Here is a 23317-nt window from a genome sequence, read left to right as displayed (position 1 = left end):
TGATACGGACTCGGACTGACAATAAATACACAGTAGAATGCTAAAACAATAAATAAAGAGAGCAGTTGTTTCCTGTACCAAATCATCAAACATCAAACTCTTAGGAACTCGCCCAAAATGGGTTTATCCATGAAGTGTGTAATCATTTTTGAAAAAAATGTGTTTTTTTTCCACTTTATCCGGTACACAGCAGCTCAAATGCCCGAGGCTCCATTCGTGATTAACAATGTTGATAATACAAACACATTCACGATAACGTGTGACTTTTATTTTATAATTGAAATATATCTTTATTTTGGAATAATAAATAACACCAACAAAAACACTTAAACTAACCAACAGCAGATTTGTATTTTAGGGTAACATTTTGAACAATCAATATTATATCAAAATCATTATTTCGATCAAAATAATATAATTTAAGAATATTTTTCAGATAAACTAAATAATTACACTCATAAAGATCGACACCGGTACCGATTATTGTACATTATTATTATAACTCGATTTAAATATTGTTTTAATTACACACTAGACACTAGTGATATGTCTATATGAAAAAAGGCAACGAAATCTAAATTTGCAACATTTTTTAACATAACATAACATAATAGTAAAGTAAATAATAGTTCGAATTCAACATAATCACTTAGAAAATTGGTAAGGTATAGATTAGACTATCGATTGCACACTATTAATGTATTTTTAACTCAATTTAAATAAAAAAAAGTAACCGTTTTCATGTGAATTAGACTGATAAAAACCAACAAATAACTTAATCTGCCAACATTTTAAACATCGTTACTTGTCCATAATGGATCGACTACTGTATCGATTACTGCACATTGTTTTACTTTAACTGAAACAAAGTCAAATTTTTAATTGTTACTGTACTAACATTAGACAGTGATATCTGATAAAAGGCAACATTGATTAATATTAATAATACTGAACCAAATTAAATATCGTTACTTATCCACAATGGATCGACTACTGTATTGATTATTGCACATTATCAAAGAATATATATCACAAGAATGAGTATTCCGCGATTTTCCCTGTAACAGTAATATTGTCCATGTGGTAGGGCGCCGCCATAAGTGTGGATGTATCTGGGATGTATACAACTTTTTGTGACGGTTTCAATAATCAAAGGCTAGACCACCGGTAGTATTTATCATGATAAAAAATGTTATCAACTACATGCCAACATCATGTTAAATACTATTTGGATATTTAATTGTTCGTTTTATGCAATTTATTTAGTAAAAACTGCTGTATAAACAGTTTGCTTTATCAACCGGGCGCTACGATAGCGTGACCGGGCGTGTTGGTGTTTACGCGTTTTCACGAAGGATTGTTTAATAATATTCCTATATTTAACTTGTTTCTGGTAAAACAAATAAATGTTAATAACATTTAACATTTTTTCCTATTAATAACATGTATTTTATACTAATTTATATCATAAAAACAATACTTAATTTACCGGGCGTAGAGTAGTACACGGCAATGGTAAAGAATAGGCCGTGCTGAGTAACGATTCATTGATTTTTGGTGTTGCTGTGTTAATTAGGCCTTTTTTGTGAACTAACTTAGCATGTTAGTAAATAATTGTCTGTAAAAGTGAATGTACACTAGTTTGTTAATAAATATGTATTATAAAATAGTTTACAATTGCAAAAACTATTATCATAATTCTATTTAATGTGACATGTATAATATCTATTAAATCAAGTCTTATTTAGTATGTATACATCCGCCCTTATGAGGGCGGGCATCACTCACTGGAGCTCTCTGTTACAAATTTCTCATGCAAAAATCGCGGAATACTCATTCTTGTGATATATATTCTTTGACATTATTTACTAACTAACATAAGAAAGTGATATCTGATAAAACGCAACAAACTGAATCGAATTAAATATCGTTACTTATCCATAATGGATCGACTACTGTATTGATTACTGCACATTATTTTACTATAACTGACCTAATCAAATATAAAATTGTTACTGTACTAACATTAGACAGTGATATCTGATAAAATGCAACATACTCAGGACCAAATTAAATATCGTTACTTATCCATAATGGATCGACTACTGTATCGATTATTGCACATTATTTTACTATAACTGCCCAAGTCAAAATTAAAATTGTTACTGTACTAACATTATACAGTGATATCTGATAAAATGCCTACTCAGGACCAAATTAAATATCGTTACTTATCCATAATGGATCGACTACTGTATCGATTATTGCACATTATTTTACTATAACTGCCTAAGTCAAACTTAAAATTGTTACTGTACTAACATTATACAGTGATATCTGATAAAAGGCAACATTAATAATACTGGACAAAATTAAATATCATTACTTATCCACAATGGATCGACTACTGTATTGATTATTGCACTGAACCCAGGTCGAATATTTTACATGCAGTGTATGTAACTACCAACACACTGTAAAAGCACAATTGAGCAAAGACATCGAGGTTACTGGCTGTATGCATTAAATAACTGAATATTGTACATTCATCATATTCCATTGTTACTAGCTAAACAGAATACACGATATAATAAAACCAATAGGGGCTATTGGATTTCTTTGTAACTTTGTAAAATACTGTCCAATAATCAATACAGTAGTTGATCCATTGTGGATAAGTAACGATACAGTAGTCGATCCATTATGGACAAGTAACGATGTTTAAAATGTTGGCAGATTAAGTTTTTTGTTGGTTTTTATCAGTCTAATTCACATGAAAACGGTTACTTTTTTAAATTTAAATTGAGTTAAAAATACAGTAATAGTGTGCAATCGATAGTCTAATCTATACCTTACCAATTCTCTAAGTGATTATGTTGAATTCGAACTATTATTTACTTTACTATTATGTTATGTTATGTTAAAAAATGTTGCAAATCTAAATTTCGCTGCCTTCTTTCATATAGACATATCACTATAGTGTCTAGTGTGTAATTAAAACAATATTTAAATCGAGTTATAATAATAATGGTCAATAATAGGTACCGGTGTCGATCATTATGAGTGTAATTATTTAGTTTATCTGAAAAATATTCTTAAATTATATTATTTTGATCGAAATAATGATTTTGATATAAAATTGATTGTTCAAAATGTTACCCTAAAATACAAATCTGCTGTTGGTTATTTTAAGTGTTTTTGTTGGTGTTATTTATTATTCAAAAATAAAGATATATTTCAATTATAAAATAAAAGTCACTCGTTATCGTGAATGTGTTTGTATTATCGACCTTGTTGATCACCAATGGAGCCTCGGGCATTTGAGCTGCTGTGTACCGGATAACGTGAAAAAAACAACATTTAAAAAAAAAAATGATTCATACTTCATGGATAAACCCATTTTGGGCGAGTTCCTGGGTCAGTCCGAGTCCGTATCACGTATTTCTAACTCAGCTGAACGCCGCCATAAGACGACATACGCGCCGAGTATATAGCCGAATAGGGGGAAACTGCGGACCTTTAGGGCTGCTGTCTGAGCTTATGTACAGGATAAAGTTGCTGTCATTGGTGTTTTTGTCATCCCCAATATGTACTGCTGCCATTACAAAAAGATTCAACCTTGTATCGCTTCACATGAATAAACCCATTTGGGCGTGGCCCTAAAATGTTGCTGTTTGGCGCCCCGTACAGGATAAAGTTGCTGTCATTGGTGATGTTATCATTAGTAGCCCACTGCGAATGATATCCAAAAAAGTTTATCCTTGTATCGCTTCACATGAATAAATGCATTTTTACCCCCCTATGTTATGATCCCCACAGGCCCTATGTACAGGCTGTGACCCGGCAGCAATGTCGAATATTGCATCTCACCCTAATACGCACCTAACTACATCATCAAACCTTTTGTATCTTTTCACATGAATAAATCTTCCGGGCGCCCGGTATAATATGAATCTCTTGAGCAACGAAATAGCTAAATTGCCCCAACACACTCCACTGGGACATGGATACCACTGATTTCGCATCGTGATATTCTACAAAACACTTGATTTTCATGTTCCCACCTAAATATCTCGGCTATTATAAATCGGATTTTTTTGGATAGTAGCTCAAAATAAACTGTAGACAATACTGAACATTATGATATATGTTTGAAATTGTAAAGTTACAAAAAGTATGTGTCATTTTACGTTTTAAAACTCACCATCCATTGCCCGCTGACAGTGTGAGGTCAATTTTTTACCTATTTTCTAAAGCACCACAGTGTTTTATTTGCAATTTAAGATCACTTGTAGGCCATCAATCATTTTGGATAGTTTCTTAAAAGAAAGCTGAATATTCATAGATTCCTTACATACTTTTCTTATGAGCATTGGCTTAAAATAGACTGTGTCAAAATAGCAAAATCTATTTTGAAAAAATCTAAAAAATGCTCAAAAAGGCGGCAAAATTCAAATAGGGTTTGCCTGTGTTATGAAGCCTTCACTTGACAGACCGTTGGATTGTAGCTAAGTTTGGGGTTAATTTTTTCATTATATAATTGTAAGTAGCATTTTAATTTTTATATCATTCTAATGTTTGATATATAAGGAACAATTGTTAGGTGTTATTTAGTTCTATATTTCGTGTTTTATATTCACAATTGCCAAATTAAGACACCTATGTTTTAATGATAGCGAGCTGGGATCTACCATTTTCATTCGGGTAATGGTTATGTTTATCTTTCTGTGACTTGGTTTGTTTAATGAATAGATGGTAATTATTACAAAGTCTGGAAATGTTCATACTATACTAGTTTATGTCATTTTAATTTCTTTGGTTAAAAAATATAATCAATCATTGTGGAAATTAGTTGTATTCATATGGTTGACCCCCCAATATAATGGACGATGACAAGACTTGGGTTGCATGAACTTGGTATGAACTTATAAGTAGATAAACAGCTCAATAGGTACATATTAAAAATCACTGTTTGGTTGCAAAATTTGCACCAAGAGATTCATATATCGATGCACCATCAGTCGAGAGCTGAGCCCAACCCATCAACCTGAAAAAAATAGGCGGGCGAGAGCGTCGTCAAAAGGGGGTTCCCCACACAAGCGACGCAACGTAACCTACGCAACCTAAGAAAATGCCCTTCCGATGATTGTGTTTTCCCCCGTCTCTGTGAAATCAAGTGAACTTATGATTATCATCAAACGGAAAGGGGAACTAATTATTGTCCCCCTAAAAAAAATTTTTTTTTAATATGCCATTTTAATGTCACATACTGGTTATTTACTTCAACCACAAACTGGATCGAAAAAAAAAATATTTTTCTGAAAAAATGTAATTTAATGATATGTGTAAATAGTGCAAATTGTTTGATTGCTGCGGAAACACGAATTGTTTTTATTGTTTTATGTGCTTTTCATTCGATTTATATCCACTTTTTTATTGTATCTATATGTATCAAATAATGAATACACTACGAAAAACACCCAAAATAATATAGTTTGGTATTTTATACTTTCGTTAGTGTTTACGCGCATCATCTATATATAAATTTACGTAAGGGCAAAATTCGGTAAATCGCGCGTTATTTCTAGAATGTTTACTCGATGGTATATAAAGTTGGTTCGTATATTCGATACTGATTTTAACCACCTGATGTAGGCTAACCCTACTTAATAACTATAATTGAGTCCACATTCATTTTATTTTGTTGCACATCTCTTTGAGAATTGTGCCTTTGTTATAAAAAAGAAACAATAAAGTTATTATTATTATTACTATTTCAATATAACAGTGAGAGTTTTAAGTATTAAATCGGAATGTTTTACTCTATTTAGTGGTATATTATTTATAGGCCTATAAAAAAAATAAAGAAATATAAAGAATAATTTAATATAAAAAATATATTAAAAAATTATTCCTTTTTATTCTTAATACAATTTGTTTTGATAATTTGTCAAATTACTTTTATCAGAGTGCGCTTTTATTATACATGCAAAGTATAGGCCACATATTAAGGCAGAAAATACGGGAACACGGTTTATTGCTAGTTTTTATTATTATTTTATTTTTTATTACTTTTTCTACAGTAGTAAATAACTTTATTAAAAGAGAAACTCAACAGTTCTTTTCAGAACTAATACACGTGGTGTACCGCAAACTTTATATCAACATTTGATTTCGCCATGCAAACCTTCAAACAATATATTGATTAAAACTGCAAAATGGGCTATTTAAAGTCTGATTTTAATTGTTATGATTTATTTTTCAGGTTTTTGGAGGAAAATACATCATTAAGGAAATAAATACGGTATATTAATTTGTGAACGAGAAAAAAGGGAGAGCATGGCGGATCCAAAGAGACCATTTAAAGATTATTGTCCCCAAAAACATTGAAGATTAATAAAATCTTAGAATAGGTAATTTTGCAGTTATTCGCTTCTGTATAACAAAACCGAACAAACAAATTCACTTATCTAACCAAACCCCAATTGTCTGACACAAACATTTTACCTTTTTTAAAAAAATATTTTGCATTATTTTTTCAGGCAAATAATTGTTTAGATCCAATTAATTCAAATAACTTTTGAGTGACATTTTATACATATATTCCTATATTTTATTACGATTTTCAACTTATGTTATGTTGTTGCGGCTATTTGTTCGTCTTTTTGACAATAAATAACCTGAAATACAATTCACGGGGACAAAATATCTGTGAGGGTTGAGCATTCGTGAGGTAATTTCCCGCATGATCGCAATCAAAACGGTACTGGGTTTTGTCTAGCAGCGTTCCTGCTCCCAACTAGTCATCCATTCATAGAAGCGTTGATGAAGCAAGCCTGTACCCTGGTGCAGGTGACTATAGAATGGTCCCGAGATTACGACTTACATACGATGTTTGATTATAATTATTAGTGTAGATATGTGACCTATATTCAAATAAGGTTCCACATATTATAGATAGATAATTATTATGACAGTTGGATGTAATAATCTTGTATAGGCCTATCGATTAAGACTGTCATGATAAATTGGTTAATCCATTACTTTATACATATCTAATTATTGTTATGATTATAATATTAATAAAAAATATCTGCTACTGAGAGAAAATAGGAGAAGACCACCCCCGATGATAATGCAGTATATGGGTTTGGGGAGGATGAGGCTAGTCTAGATTTTAAATTACAAAGATAGGACTTTAGGCTACTTTTTTTATTTTAAAATGAATAGGCTCTGGGACTGCGTTTCTAAATCAAAATGATTCGAAAACATTACGTTGCTCAAAGATGTTTTGCTCAAAGTAATTACTGACGATTTCTATAACTCAGTGAAAAATATAAATCCAATGGCAAATTACTGAAAAAAATGACAATACTGTAAACCTTTTGTTTATGCCGGCAGAAACGGTTTACACAGGCGAGCGGTAAAGGTAATAAAAATATAGAAGCTTATTATTCCTTATGACCAGTTACACACAAAAACGCGGAGTGGAGTTTCCCGCACAGGATAGAGATACGTACAGATTCTACATTGGACAAGCTACGCGGTTTTCCGCTTCTCGTCGTACGTGTAAATTGGCAAAATTTACAAACATCAATTTGGGAATTCACAGTAATAGCTAGTCTATCAATTCGGAAGTTTTCTAAATATTGTTGTTCGACACAATTACGCAGATTGAAAAAAAAATAGTTTGCTTGTCTGGTGCAAAAACTACTTTGTAGTCGAATTCGTTGTCAAATGGTAAGGCTAGTTGTGGTATCGGTAGAATCGGGTCCAACCAGTGAAGTACCAATAATAAAAATTCATTTTTGCTAGTAGGCCCTTGTCTAATGTGTGCAGTACTGTATATATGGATGAATTAACGTAGGCTTATATAAAATAAAAATTATTTAAATTTAGATATTTTTGGAGAAAATGATGATCCTGGATGAAAGCTACAAAAATGGATGATATTTACAGTAATATCCACTTTGTTTACGAAAAAGTAATTTGTCAAAAAGTCTTAAGATAGGAATAGGGCCTAAACTTATACAAAGTAAAATTTATTTATTTTTAGATATTTTTGGAAGAAATAATATTCCCTAGAACCTTTCCATACCTTAATGAAATCTTTAAAATGGATGGCAATTATAATGAAGTATTTACGTTTAAATTTACCGTAATATCAATTTGGTTCAGGAAAAGAATGCTAGAAATTTGTCGAAAGTACGGAAATAATATATCTTGCGCAATACAGTACTATACATGATATAGAAATTAAACTTATTTATCGATTTATAAAATTTGTGGATATATGTGGTGAGTCATGTATTTTGACACAAAGGCAAATTGTTTCATTTTTACGAACTATTTTAAAACCATTGAAAGAAGAAAAAACATTTGTGATAGTACTGATTACAAGTCACTTTTGTGCGTTCGTATACAGTACTGTAATTCTCGCGAATTAGTTTTTAACACGCCCGTGCCTAATTAATATTAAACGTATTCAGATAATTCACAATTATACCAAGGCAATCTTGGTTAAAGATGTACTGGTCCCAAAACATGAAAATTAATAAAATTAGACTTTAAATAGGCCATTTTGCAGTTTTAAAAAAGTTATTCACTTCTGTTTCATTTTTTTTTCTAGGTTGTTTTTGATCCAGTTTTTGGTCAAAGTGAATAACTAATATGTGACATTAAAATGGAAATACGCTCATCAAAATCTGTTATCACATTTAAAACTAAACTCAAAACTCATCTCTTCAGAGAAGTATAATCGCACGCTACTACTTGCACAGATCTTGGAAAACACAGCGCTTTGAAACCTTTGTCTCTTGCGCTTTATAAATGTTATTTATTATTATTATTATTAACAACAAAAATTGTTTAGGGGACAATAATTAGTTCCCGTGGGGGGACAATATATCTTTAAACATAGACTGTAAATACAAGTATGCGGGTACATCATGTAATTCATAGAAAGGAAAAACTAAAAGTAGAGTTTAGAATATCTCGACGTTGGCTGTAGCTCACTATCAACAACTTTCTTGCGTAACAGAGTATTGTCAACTTAAAGCAACGATCACATCGACGCAGGATTACAGTTATCCGGGCTACGTTACGTATTTCATACAGAATCCGGATACAGTCAGTGTGAACGGATATTATTCCTAAACACTTTCATCTCTTTTTCACTTTTTGTTTATCCTGCCGTTGGACCAGTGTGAACGTTGTGAAAATGTTATGCCTCATACGGACAACAACCGGACAAGTATACACGTAGTGAAACTCCTTTGCCAGCTATTTCCATTTTAGGAATTACATGTTGTACCGCATACCCGACTTGAAGAATAAAACAATATAACTTTTTTCAAAACTTACCTTTTCGTAGTATCATAAACAGTAAAAGGATTTTAATAAATCTTCCTAAAATGTATTTAATTCCCATAATGTAAAATAAATTATGTTCGTACACACATAGTAAAATAAACGAACTTCATCCGATCAACTGTTTAAGGCAAGTCAGGTTGTGCATCGATGATGCTATGTCAAATTGATTGAAAATAAGAGAAATTACAATAGAGAGATTTTGTTGAACCTGTTGATAACCCGTTTGAAGCCCTTTGTTAATCTGACGTCGCGCTTCAATTATTCATAATCTCAACAAGGCTAATCTATTTTACTTGATCTTTCAAAATCAACTGTTATACATTTAAGAACAAAATATGCAACCGTTTGTGAAATTCGTCTACGAAAAAATACAGGGGGATTTGGAAGCGTAGGCCGCCATAGTTATTTTATGATGATAATGGATAAATAAGGCATTTCGGTATTCAGTAGTAACGTTTTTTTAGAACCTTGTGAAGGTTAATTAATTAAAAACATCAGCATTGGCACTAAAGGTCGAATGGTATATTTAAACAGCATTTGATTTATTAAATACATTTATAGAAGTTATGATAAACTAGATTTTAATTGATCATGTTGACGAATAGGTGATCCTTGCGATACAAAATACGTTACCCGATATTTAATGATAACAAACAAGTGGATTATGATAATGATTGAAATAGCTAGCCTGTTATCATTATCATTTCAATGATAATACGGTACCAGATTAGAGCGAATGTATTCCCTGATAATAGGCTACGGCGTCTTATACTGTACAGTAACTGAAAGGAGTTCAAAAAGTAAAATTTAAAATAACTAGATGGCACGCTCGCTTCGCTCGCGTACCATCTAGGGGTGCTCACAGATGGTTCTCGAATACAGTAGAATAGAATAGAGACAACAAAACCAATACTGGATTCCATAAAGGACAATTAATTTATGTGGACTAAAGAAATTAGGGAGAAATGGAAATGTATGTACCGGGGAATTGGGCGGCACGTGGTGGTGGTGATGGAACCGCAGTAATAAAGTTGATTGTATTTAAATATTATAAGAACCAAACTAAATAAATAGACCTAGACATTCTGCGAAATGGAAATCGGAAATTCAAGCTCCTATTCAGTGAAAAATTAAACTGTAGTCTACCTAAATATTTAGGGCAAATCATCGGTTGTGGTGGTTGAAATTCCTGTAAACATTTGTGTGAACCAAACTGGGTCGAATTTCTGTCATGAGTACTGATTTGTTGGCCTGTGATTTATGACGCCTAAGGGATCTATCTAGACTTATTTTTTAGAATAATGTACGTACCTGTCAGATACAATTGTCTTGTGTCGTATAATAAATAAGTACTGTAATAGTTACTGAAGTTACTATTACAATCTCGTCAATGAAAACACGAAAATGTATATGCACTTACTTATGAAAACGTATACAGTATTATACTCAGTTATTGAAACAGTAGGTTTAAAAAAGTTACGTTTGTCTGTAAAATGATGTAATCAAGCTGTTTACATGAGTCTTAATTTATAAGCACATCAATAATAAAATAGTTTATCTATCCTGTAATTGGCGAGATTATGGTCGCTGTTGAATGAAATAAAGCCAATTGGTATCATATTTGTACAGAAACGTTTTCGCGGCCGAAGGGTGTAACCTAAATTCGTTGTATTATCGTCAAGAACTAACTGTAACTAAACTTACATAGAAAGTAGGGTATCATAAATTTGGCCTTAGCACTCGGGGGAGTGGCTAAGATGAAGTCCGTGGGACTACTAAATATAAATTGTAATGAACCTCGAGGGACATAAATAGGAATATTTCATGTTTCATTATCAATGTATAATAAATGGAAACTGTTTACCGATTCAAATAATATAAATTGGTTTTTAACATTTTCCGAACCTATTGCAAGTTTATTCTCAAAGGGCCCATATATTTACCTACCGTATGTGTTAAACCAAGGGCTCATAAATTTACCTACAGTACTTGTGTTAAACCAAACTCTGGCAGACTGAGAGATTGGGATGTTCCATTCATCGCAAATCAATACATTTGTATAATCGTATATTAAATCTATCAAAATAGTATGTTTTAAAGAAAATCGGCCTGTCTTCAACATTATGATGGTGTACTCTAGCTGTTCAACCGGTTTTCAGCTATTAAAAACAATTATCGTAGGAGGAGATAGAAAAATGCGAAGCCTCCTCGCATTTTTTTGGCGGGTATTTTTCAAGATGGACATCCATTAGACAGTGTATACCACGATCGGAAAACACCCCTATTTGGGGCAAATCGTTGAACCTAAATTCGTTTTAATCGTCAATAACTAATTATCTAACTCAATTTAATTAGTAAACAGGGTTACATCAGGCGGTTAAAATCAGTACCGAAAGTACGAACCAACTTTACATACCATCGAGTGAAAATTCTAGAAGTAAGGCGCGATTTACCGAATTTTGCCATTACGTAAATTTATATATAGAAGAAATGACGAGTTAAGCCCAAATATTTTCTTTTTCATGCACATGACGTCATCGGCCTGTACGCGGCAAACAATATGGAGAAAATGAATAGGGCCTACTGCCACGGTAACTGTTGTGAAAAACTAAAGGTAAAATTTATGTGCGTATCAGATTGGAACAACAATTTTGAATCGTGTTTTTTCTACACTAGATATTTTAAAAACAAGTTGCATGGGTCGGGTACCCGCAGCGATCTGTGTACCTTGAAACTACAGCACGATTTCAATTCATTTACAAATTGACAAATTATTTTTTTTCTTTATAATTGGTATCATTACTATAGTCCGTTCAAATTCCAAAATCTGAGTTTTGCCAGCAAGATTTTTACCCGGACTCCAACCTGTACTAATAGTTTAGACATTTAAAATTTTATTTGAAATTGCATTTTTCTCGTATCTCGCATAGGCATATTTATTTATTATTTTACATAGCAACACACATACAGTAAGTGTATCTTGTATCACGTGGGGTGCATTATTTTCTCCCTTTTCAACGACTGAAGGTACTATTGCATGTACAGTTTGTTAAAACAATTAAATCAAACTCGAACGCCAAATGTTGACCTTGCTTAAACTGATTAATGAAATAAAAGTTTTACAGTTGAATATTACAAATAATGAATGATTTGTATTTGTTCAATAGAACATCGTCATTCTTTCAAATCATGAAAATATTCTTTACATTCAACTAATAAACATTATTCGATTATCCACTAACATCCCCTATAAAAAAATATAACAAATAAATATAAAAGAAATGCCTATACGACTTTCATTTGACAGAAGAGCTTTTCAAAATTCTCATGCACTGTGCTGCTTCAATGTGGTTTAAATTTACTGCAGCCTTCTAGAACTACTGCAGCACTGCCTTCTAAGAGTTCGTCTAGTACACAGTCACTAACTGTTCTTATACAACAAAAGCTTTTCTTCTACGTATATCAATGTTTTCACTTGTTTACTTCATAGGCACTTTATTATAATGGGGATCTGTATTTTATGAGCTTAAATTCAATTAAAATTGATTTATTGTGATAAATACTTATTTCAATAGTAAATGACAGAAAATATAGAAGATATATATATCATTTCTCAATTATGAAATTCACAATAATAAACAATTACTTCTTACAATTTGTAAGAATTTATTAAACTAAACTAGTTGTAGTATATACACACCTGTCTGTGTTTTATCAAGTATAGTTCCATAGAATCTGTAGGTGTCTGGAAAACCTTGTGATCTGGCACACTCTCTCACACTGACCACACGGTGCTGCTTTGGGTGCAGTACACGACCCTTCAAAATTAAAAACAGTTTTATTATATTGAGATTTTAAGTATTTCCTTTATAGAAATATAGACACAAAACCATCACATATGAAGACGTTTGATTGTGATGTTGAAAAATAATAATAATAATAATACCTGTTTTCTCATAGGTTCTGGGTTAGTAAAAGTTGTACTGAAGAACCCATCCCATTCAAGGCCACCATAAAGGCCAGCCCAGTGTGGTTGTGTCGGTAACCGGTGTGAGGTAGGCACCACAGAATGAGTGTTTTAAACTGCCTGTTGACGATTTACTATTGTTGTTGTTGTTGTTTAACATCTTAAAGAAAAAAAACATGGTTTTTTTAACAGTTTTAAATGAAAAAACCTTGAATCCAATAGCAATTCTGTACAAATAATAAAATATGTATGTATGTGAAAAGATTTCTTAATGATAAAAAAATATGAATATGAACCGGGACACCAATTCATGAGCAGATTCCATACATTAATGATGTCACATAATACTCCAGGTTTTTGCTGCCTTGCTTGTATCAACTAAAAGTTAAAAGAAATCAGTTGTATACATGATATCACATCACTACCATATTTGGGTATATCACTACCATATATGGTACATCACACATTTTTTTGTCAAACTAGTTTGATAGTGTAGACAGAGCTTAGTGTAGTTCATGTTGATTACAAAAGTTGATATATTGAACAATTATTATCTATATATAAATTTACGTAAGGGCAAAATTCGATAAATCGCGGTTTATTTCTAGAATTTTTACTCGATGGTATATAAAGTTGGTTAGAATCTAGGTACTGATTTTAACCACCTGATGTAACCCTGTTTACTAATTAAATTAAGTTAGATAATTAGTTATTGACAATTAAAACGAATTTAGGTTCAACGATTTGCCCCAAATAGGGGTGTTTTTCGATCGTGGTATACACTGTCTAATGGATGTCCGTCTTGAAAAATACCCGCAGACAATAATACGAGGATGCTTCGCATTTTCCTATCTCCTCCTACGATAATTGTTTTTAATGGCTGAAAACCGGTTGAACAGCTCGAGTACCGCATCTTAATGTTGAAGACAGGCCGATTTTCTTTAAAAGATAATATTTTGATAGATTTAATATACGTTTATACAAATGTATTGATTTGCGATGAATGGAACATTCCAAATTATTTGGTTTAACCATAGAGGTATAGATTTAGATTTATGGGCCCCCTTGGAGAATAAACATAAATAGTATTGCAATGCTGTACAATACTGTTAAGGTATTAACCACTTTTGATCGCAATTTGAATCGCAAATTTCTTACTGTGAGTGTTGGTACTGTTAGATATAATATAAACAAATAAACTTTATTACTGTGAGTGTGGGTAGGCCCTACTGTTAGATTATAAACATATAATATACAAATAAATAAACGTTATTACTGACAGTTGCTTCTCAACGTTTGTATTAATTAATAATTTAAAAATATATAAACGTACGTAGTGGTGTATCGTTACATGTACTTTACTATTTCAATCGACTATGACAGTGAGAGTTTTAACAAAGTATTAAATCGTAAATGTTTTACTGTATTTAGTGGTATATTATTTATAGGCCTATAAAACATTAAAAACAATATTTCGTTACTTAGTGGATAAAAATATATTTTAAAATGTTTCCTCTTTGTACCTATCTTCTTCCCCCTCCCTCAACCCTTAATGTTACATACAAAACACAAATTGGGTTTGTTTAAATGAGTCCAAATAAAAAAAATTTACTCATTTTGTTTCTCTCTCGGAAGTAATTCCCAGGGTGCTAATTTTAGCTGACTACATAAATCATCGTGTATATTTATTCGTTTCTGTAAACGACAATGTATTATAGTCCTGCAGTACGTACATTTGAAATCTCCATTTTTTTCTCGCTGGAAAATACTGTGTATTCGAGAACCATCTGTGAGCATGACCTAGATGGTACGCGAGCGAAGCGAGCGTGCCATTTAGTTGTTATTAATATGTTTTATAGACATAAGATTTAATTGTGTTATGGTAGTATCTTTGATATTTCACAAAATTGATATATTTTTAATATGTCAACACATTTGAGGTTCGTATTGTACAGGGAAATTTTCAAAAAATGACCCATTTATTTGTTTAAATAACTGGTTACTATGACTCTATAAGATGGTGATAATGCAATATATGTGCATATATGGTAATATTATTGCAAAAGTCAATATTTTGGCCAATTTTGAAAAAATCCCTGTACTACTATTATGGTGATGCCAATAAAATACCAACAAACAATTATGCGTACGTGTTTCAAATGTTACAAAGAGTTGGTACGATATCCTTCATTAGTCAACAAATTTTATTTCATGTTGACAAATGATGGATATTGTAATCTATATATAAATTTACGTAAGGGCAAAATTTGGTAAATCGCGCCTTACTTCTAGAATTTTTACTCGATGGTATATAAAGTTGGTTCGTACTTTCGGTACTGATTTTAACCACCTGATGTAACCCTGTTTACTAATTAAATTAAGTTAGATAATTAGTTATTGACGATTAAAACGAACAGCCGGTTGAACAGCTAGAGTACAGTATCTTAATGTTGAAGACAGGCCGATTTTCTTTAAAAAATACTAATTTGATAGATTTAATATACGATTATACAAATGTATTGATTTGCGATGAATGGAACATCCCAATCTCTCAGTCTGCCAGAGTTTGGTTTAACACAAGTAGGTAAATTTATGAGCCTTTGGTTTAACACATACGGTAGGTAAATATATGGGCCCTTTGAGAATAAACTTGCAATACTTTGACAATACTGTAAATACCTATTAACTATTTTTGGTCCTCATTTGAATCGAACATTTCTTACTGTGAATGTTCGTACTGTTAGATGTAATATAAAAATATATACAAATAAACTTTATTACTGAGATTGTTGTTAGGCTTTACTGTTAGATATATACTGTAAACACATTATTATATACAAAATAAACTTTATACTGACAGTTCCTTCTCAACGTTTGTATTAATTAATAATTACCAATAATATAAACGTCGTAGTGGTGTATCGTGACATGTACTTTAATATTTCAATCGATTATGACAGTGACAGTTTTAACAAAGTATTAAATCGCAAATGTTTTACTGTATTTAGAGGTATATTATTTATAGGCCTATAAAACATGAACAAAATATTTCGTTACTGAGTGGATAAAGAATATATTTAAAAATTGTTTGTCTTTGTACCTATCCGCTTTCCCATCCCTCAACCCTAATGTTACATACAAAACACAAATTTGGTTTCTTTACATGAGTCCAAATCAAAAATTTGGACTCATTTTGTGATAAGTTTCTCCTTCGGAAGTAATTCCCAGGGTGCTAATTTTAGTTGACTACATAAATCATTGTGTCTATTTATTCGTTTCTGTAAACGACAATGTATTGTAGTCCTGCGGTACGTACATTTGAAATCGCCAGTTTTGTTTTGCTGAAATTACTGTGTATTCGGGAACCATCTGTGGGCACGACCTAGATGGTACGCTCGCTTCGCTCGCGTACCATCTAGTCTTTGTAATATTTGAAACACACCTACTTCTAACACTGTTTGTTTGTGTTTAAGTCAGTTAAGTAATGATGTTGCATGTCTACCTCCCTACATAGATAGTATAGTGAAATACATATTTTCTTTTACAACCCAAAATATAAATTTGTCTTAGTATGTTTTGTAAAAACACTACTAAAAAACTGTAAAAACAATGAGAAAGATCTGACAAAATGTTTAAAAAAAGCCAAAAACAATGTTTATACTATAACAAGCACAAGGTACTTCAAATTGTACATTAGTAATGTTTTTTAGTTTTAATATTTATATATTTATTTATTTTTTAATATTATAAATATAAATCAAGGAAAAGGACTGTCAAACTGTATGTGATGTGCCCATGGACATGATGATGTCACATCACTACCATATTTAAGCGTATCACTACCATATTTGGGCACATCACATTTGTTTTTTTCAAACTAGTTTGATAGTGTAGACAGAGCTTAACAAAATGAACTTTTCAAGAACCTGCTAATGCTAATACAGTACAATAGACGATTATCAAGGGGATACATCCAGGACTCATACAGTCCCTTTAAATAGAGTGAATGTTCTCTGCATTGGGATTGCATTTTTTTTTGGTGCATTTTTTGGCAAAAAGAGTGGGCACTACTGTATTTTGATTGATCTATTTAATAGGTGTAAATCACGAATCAATTCAATTTGGTTTTCATGCAAGATATTTGTCATTGACAGAGGATTTCAAGAACAGAAGGATATTTATCAAGGATTCCAACTGTGTAACTGGTTACAATAAAAGAATTGTTGATGATATATGAACCAATTCTAAAACTGGCTAATACCAGGAAGTTGTAATTACAACTGCTAATACTGTACAAAACTGTAGTCATGTTGTTAAGGGCCTTTCAAATTTTGTTTTATTGTGCTTTTATTTATCTTATATTTATGCTAGGACCCCTTGATTTAAACTAAGTATTTGTTTAAACCTAAATAACTTTTATTTACAACACCAGCTGATTTTGGCTTATGAATGGACAAAAAATATAGAATCTATAAAATAGACACAGATAAAAACAAAAAACAAAATAACAAGTTTTAACAGTCTTAAAACACTAGACGACCAAATCAGTTTGAAACATATGTTCAAATTGAAACATAAAAAAGTGACTAAACACAACCGGGTAATTATTTATAAAAAAAAATAGAAAAAGTCCTGAAGCATTTAACTTTTTTTAAAAAGGGATTATTTCACGATGCTTTCCTGCTAACAAAAAAGAAAATTTGGGTTATAGAAGATAGTTTGACAAAAAAGTGTAATTTGCCCAAATATGGTAATGATATGCTCAAATAGGGTAGTGATATGACATCATAATGTCACATAAAGTTTGATAGACAGAGCTTTTCTTCCTTTGTATTTCGTAGGGTATGAATGAAATGTTGTACAAAATGTTTTCCCTGTATATGGTACAAGGGTCAGATTTATCAAACTTTCTTTCTTTCTTTTTTAAGTGAAGTCAAATTATTTTATTATAAATGCCAAGGCTCTCTGAACTACCAACATTAATAATTAAAGGAAAACACGCTATTTCCTCTTTCAAACCAAACAATGGCGTTGATTTCAAGTATAGGCCTACTAATATATTGACATGCACCATTTAAAACCAAAAGGTGCGCCAAACATCCAATTTTGACAATGAAAACAACCAATAATAGCAACAATAACAACCACAAAGCCAATTTCTAGGGAATGGTAAAAAGTCAGTCAATTTTGAACAAAAACCATAGTTTCAATATAAAAGAAGCTGTATTATTAAAACAAACATTCAATAAATTTGTGATTCCAAACGGTGAGAATGTTTTGGTGTCATGACAGTCTTGCCAGGAGCAAGCAATAGGCGTAGGCCTGAACTGGATTAACTGCTCTTTCTCCAACTAAAAAGCCAAAACAGATTGTTTTGTCTTTTCAATTTTTGTGGTGCCGCATAAAAGGACCTTTTCAAAGAAAATGACATCAAAGTTGTTGTCAATTTGAGGCATTTTCTTAAGAAAAAGTATATGAATCAAAATTGCAATCAATCAGTTAGTTATTTTAAGTCATTGAAAAACATATATACAGTTATACAATAACGTGAAGTTCTACTTTAAAAAGGGCGTATATTTCACAACGCTGCTTTATGATGTTGTTGCAAAAGTTTCCATTGTATTTTATAACAGTAGAATTTTATCCACCAAGAGCAACCCTTTCAATTCATCTGCCTATTCTATCAATTTGAAAGCCACTACATCATTGTGTTCTTTTATTTCATTCAGAGCCTATAAACAACCACTGACTTCTTCCACACAAAAGGAAAAGTATAGTATAATCATGTGCACTTGAAGTAGCCTCATTGTTTACCTGAAGGTAATGCCACTTAATGTACAAATGGTATTGTGGGAATACTATGCACCCTTGCATTCCAGTGGTACATTTTAGAAGAAGTGCACGATTGGTCCTTTTATTGTTAGTGCCTGTGGTCTGTTTCTGTTTGCCAAATAAACCCCGGCCGGGAAATAAACAGTTTATTTAAAAATTATAATTTAAGACTGATCACATTTCTGCTAAATTTGTGCTCCCAAATAACCGTTTAAATTTGTGGTGCAGCGTTAAAGATGTATTGTCCTTAGAAAATTTTTTTTTCACATTTTTTTGTCAAATATGCCATTTTAATGTCACACAATAGTTAACCACTTTGAACAAAAATTGAATCGATAAAAAATGTATTTACCTGAAAAAAACTGCAATTTAAAGCAACATATAGCCAAATTAGCTGCCAGCCAATGGGTTTTTGATTGAATTTGACCATTTATTTTGTAATTTTATATGAGAAAACATAATTTTTTTTTTACGGAAGAAATTAACTTTATTAAAACTACAAAATAACCTATTTAAATTCTGATTTGATTAATCTTTATTTTTCATGATAAACGGTTAAATGGCGTTCAACTATTAATTTCACGCTGCCATTTAATTTAACAGGTCAGGGGTGTTGCCTCAGTTGCCCGGGCAACAGCACCCCTAATTTCATACTAAATTTTTTTCTGCCACTAAATTAACATTCCATTTCATCATAATAACCATTAACATTATAGAAGTCCAAGGTTAAAGAGCCTATATGTAAATTGACAGACTGCAGTGCAAAATTAACAAGCAGTCAGCATATTTTTTACTTTTTTTTGTAGATATTTACCATTTCCGGCCATCTAGGGGTGTCATTTAACAAAATTTGCCTTGCCCCAGGTCCCACCATGGCGGCCTTGGCGCAAACACTTAGTATCTACCCAGTAGGTAGTAGTTTACTACTGTATAAGGATTGTCTACGTAAGCCTACCTGCCCATAGAATAATTATCTGATCAATCAGTTAATGATCGAAGAGACCATGAGAAGTCGTGTTAAGTATTTCAAAAGAGAATTAAGTCACCATTGACAGCCACAATGAGCTATTATTACAAAATTGACTCCACCCGATATGCTACAATGCCGTAGCAATCTAGCGGAACTCAACAGATAATGGATACTGTATATACTGTACTTTTACCCACTACAATGTGAAATAAAGTTTCCAAACTGTCTACACTAAAATTACACAACAACATAAAAACAGGTGCTTTACGAACAATAACTTGGAAATTCCATCATTTTGTAAAGGAAATGAATTCCATCACCTGATCAATTAAACTGGGTGTATTGTCCCCACAAACATGAAAAATGAAGATTAAGAAAAAAAAAACTTTAAATAGGCCATTTCACAGTTTTAATAAAAACTAAAATAATGTTTTTATTTATAAAAAGACAAATAAACAGTTAAATTCAATTAAAAACCCATTGACTTCTAGTCAATTTGACAATTTTTTGTTTAAAATTAGAGGTTTTTTCAGGAAAGTATTTTTTTTTTTGATCAATTAATTATTCGAGTGAATAAATATTATGGGACATAAAAATGGCATATTCAAGAAAAAACATAAATTTTTTCAGGGGAACAATACATCTTTTAAGGTCTATTAGAAATTGTGGATTATTCAATAAAATTATTATTGTATTATTATTTAATCAATTTAACTCATTACACCCATTGGTTTAAACAATTACAGCACTATAATATAAAATATTTTTATTCTTTTTTGTTTTAAAAACATGCTCATACAATTATTTTAGCGAGTTTTTGTTGAGGTATATAAACTATATTTTGCAGTGACCACCTCTTAAACATGACATTGACATGACGCTTGATAGAATTAGTCTTCAAATTATGGAATTAACCGTGTATAAAAGAAAATTACTGTCTATTTGGTGTTGTCAAGTGCTTTATGTCAGGGGTCAAAAGTTAGGAAAACGTTTCTTTCTTTATGGATTACTTTATGGACACAGTAGGGTGTAACTATAGAAATTCTCAACAAATGGAAGCGATTCATAATGGGAATTGTTCACAGACAAAATTAAATCAGTTGACCTGTATATTTTAAATAATTGTTAACAAGGCCATTGTGTCAGTCTGTTAAAATAGGTTTTATATCCGAATGGTAAAATACTGTCATATCAGAATGAACCACTCATTAAATTAAGAAATGTTTTCAATTCACTTGGCCAGTCATTTAAATTTTTACTAGTTCGATGATGCGCTCGTTTATTTTAATGTTTTTATATGATGTATTGTGTGGTTCTCAATTTTTGATGTTATTTTATGCTATCTTTTTAAAACATTTTAAATATTTTAAGTACCTTTTATTAATGTAAAAAATTGTCACAATTCAGTTTTTCTGTGAAGATGATTTTAATAAATATACCATTATGAATGAATGAATGGATTATAAAAAAATTATAAAGTGCCCTTTACCGGAGTTTCACAGCACAACATGAAAAGAATAACTATTGAAATAGGTGATTTTTCAAGAATTGAAAAGGGGACGGCGTGTAACTGATGGAACAAGGAAGTTTGTTCCAGATCTCTGGTGCCTGACTTAGCAAAGAAGTCTGTAGTCACAGATTTTAGGTTGGTTCTTTGTGGTGTTAACATAAGAAGATCCGTTTCAGAACGAACACCTCTGCGTAGTGGGCATATGGTTTAATACGTTCATGAAATCATATTTTGATTTGATATTTTAGTCCAAAGCAAATAACATACAATAAATACAGAACATTATATAAAATCAGAAGCCACTCCTTTTCAAGTAGAATCATCAACACATGGAACAATCTATACCACACTACAGTACAAGCAGAAAACATTAATGCATTCAAGGACCACCTAAACAAAGCAGAGCAATGGGAGATAAATTTTGCTACCAATTTTAGTTAAATACAGAAGAAATGGAGGGCGTTTAAAAGAAAGAAAAAATAATTACTTTTTAAAACACAAAAGCAATAAATGTCAATGAAACAGCAAATAACTGATGATGAATAATATACAATAAAATTTATGTTTAACAACAAAATATAATTATCTTAATTATTCTTATATCATAGGCAATGAGGAAGTACTATTGTAAGTTTAAACTTTTGTAGGTACATATAAAATGGTTAATTCCTTATCTTATGTACACATTCATTCTGTTATTGTATGTACAGTGTAATATATATATTATGTTAAATAAATTAAACTTGCAGAAACCACTGAGCATGAAACATAGGCTCACCTGTCACATTGACATCACACAAAAGCTAAAAACAATGGCTTGCTCGGGTTATGTACACAGTCACCAAGCTGCCATTGAAGTCTTGCTAGCAAAACCCAGTCTTCCAACAGACATTTTTTTCATCCTACCACATTGACATCACAGCAGAAAAAAGCTTGCTAAGATCATCAGGTCGATTTGGTAGCTCCAGTCTGATTGTTCTGATCCTGTAAAATAACACCACGAATATATACATGTTACACCATTGTTAAGAGTTTAAATGGCTACACATGGAGTCGCGTGTTCAATTTAAGATCCTGCTACTGGTGTTCCGATGCCTAAATAGTTGCACTCCCAAATACCTCTCAGAATTATTGACAATCAAGGAGCGAAAGCGAGAACTAACATCTAGTCATCAGGTTTTTACTGGACATTCCGAGGAGCAAACATAGTTGGGGAGACCAGACTTTCAGTATTGCTGGACATGGAATGGCGCTATATAAATCGATTGTTGATAGTCTTGAAGATGGATGGGATGAGAGATTGAATTTAATGTTTACTTTACTAGTGTTTAACTCTCATTCTTAGTAATAATGTTCAATTATGAAATCAGTAGGCCTACAGTTTTGTTGATTTCATTCAATTATTATCTGATCTCATAAATACCTATAAAAATATCAAGCAGAAAGTACAGTCTTTAAATTCAATTAAAAAATCAATTTACTAAGTTCACTGATCCTACCTCCTGTGGTTTTAATATAAATAAAGTTCTACACACCTTTAATAAACAAAAGAAATTATTGATTTAGTTAGATTACTGCACAAACAAAAGAGTGTAAATGGAAAAAATGTCCAACAAAAGGCCGAAATGACCTTGTTGAAATCTTCTGTAGTAAAACACACGGGGAC

Source organism: Antedon mediterranea, chromosome 4, assembly GCF_964355755.1.
Source record: "Antedon mediterranea chromosome 4, ecAntMedi1.1, whole genome shotgun sequence".
In the NCBI taxonomy this organism is placed as follows: Eukaryota; Metazoa; Echinodermata; class Crinoidea; order Comatulida; family Antedonidae; genus Antedon; species Antedon mediterranea.
Note: the sequence above shows the minus strand (reverse complement) of the source record.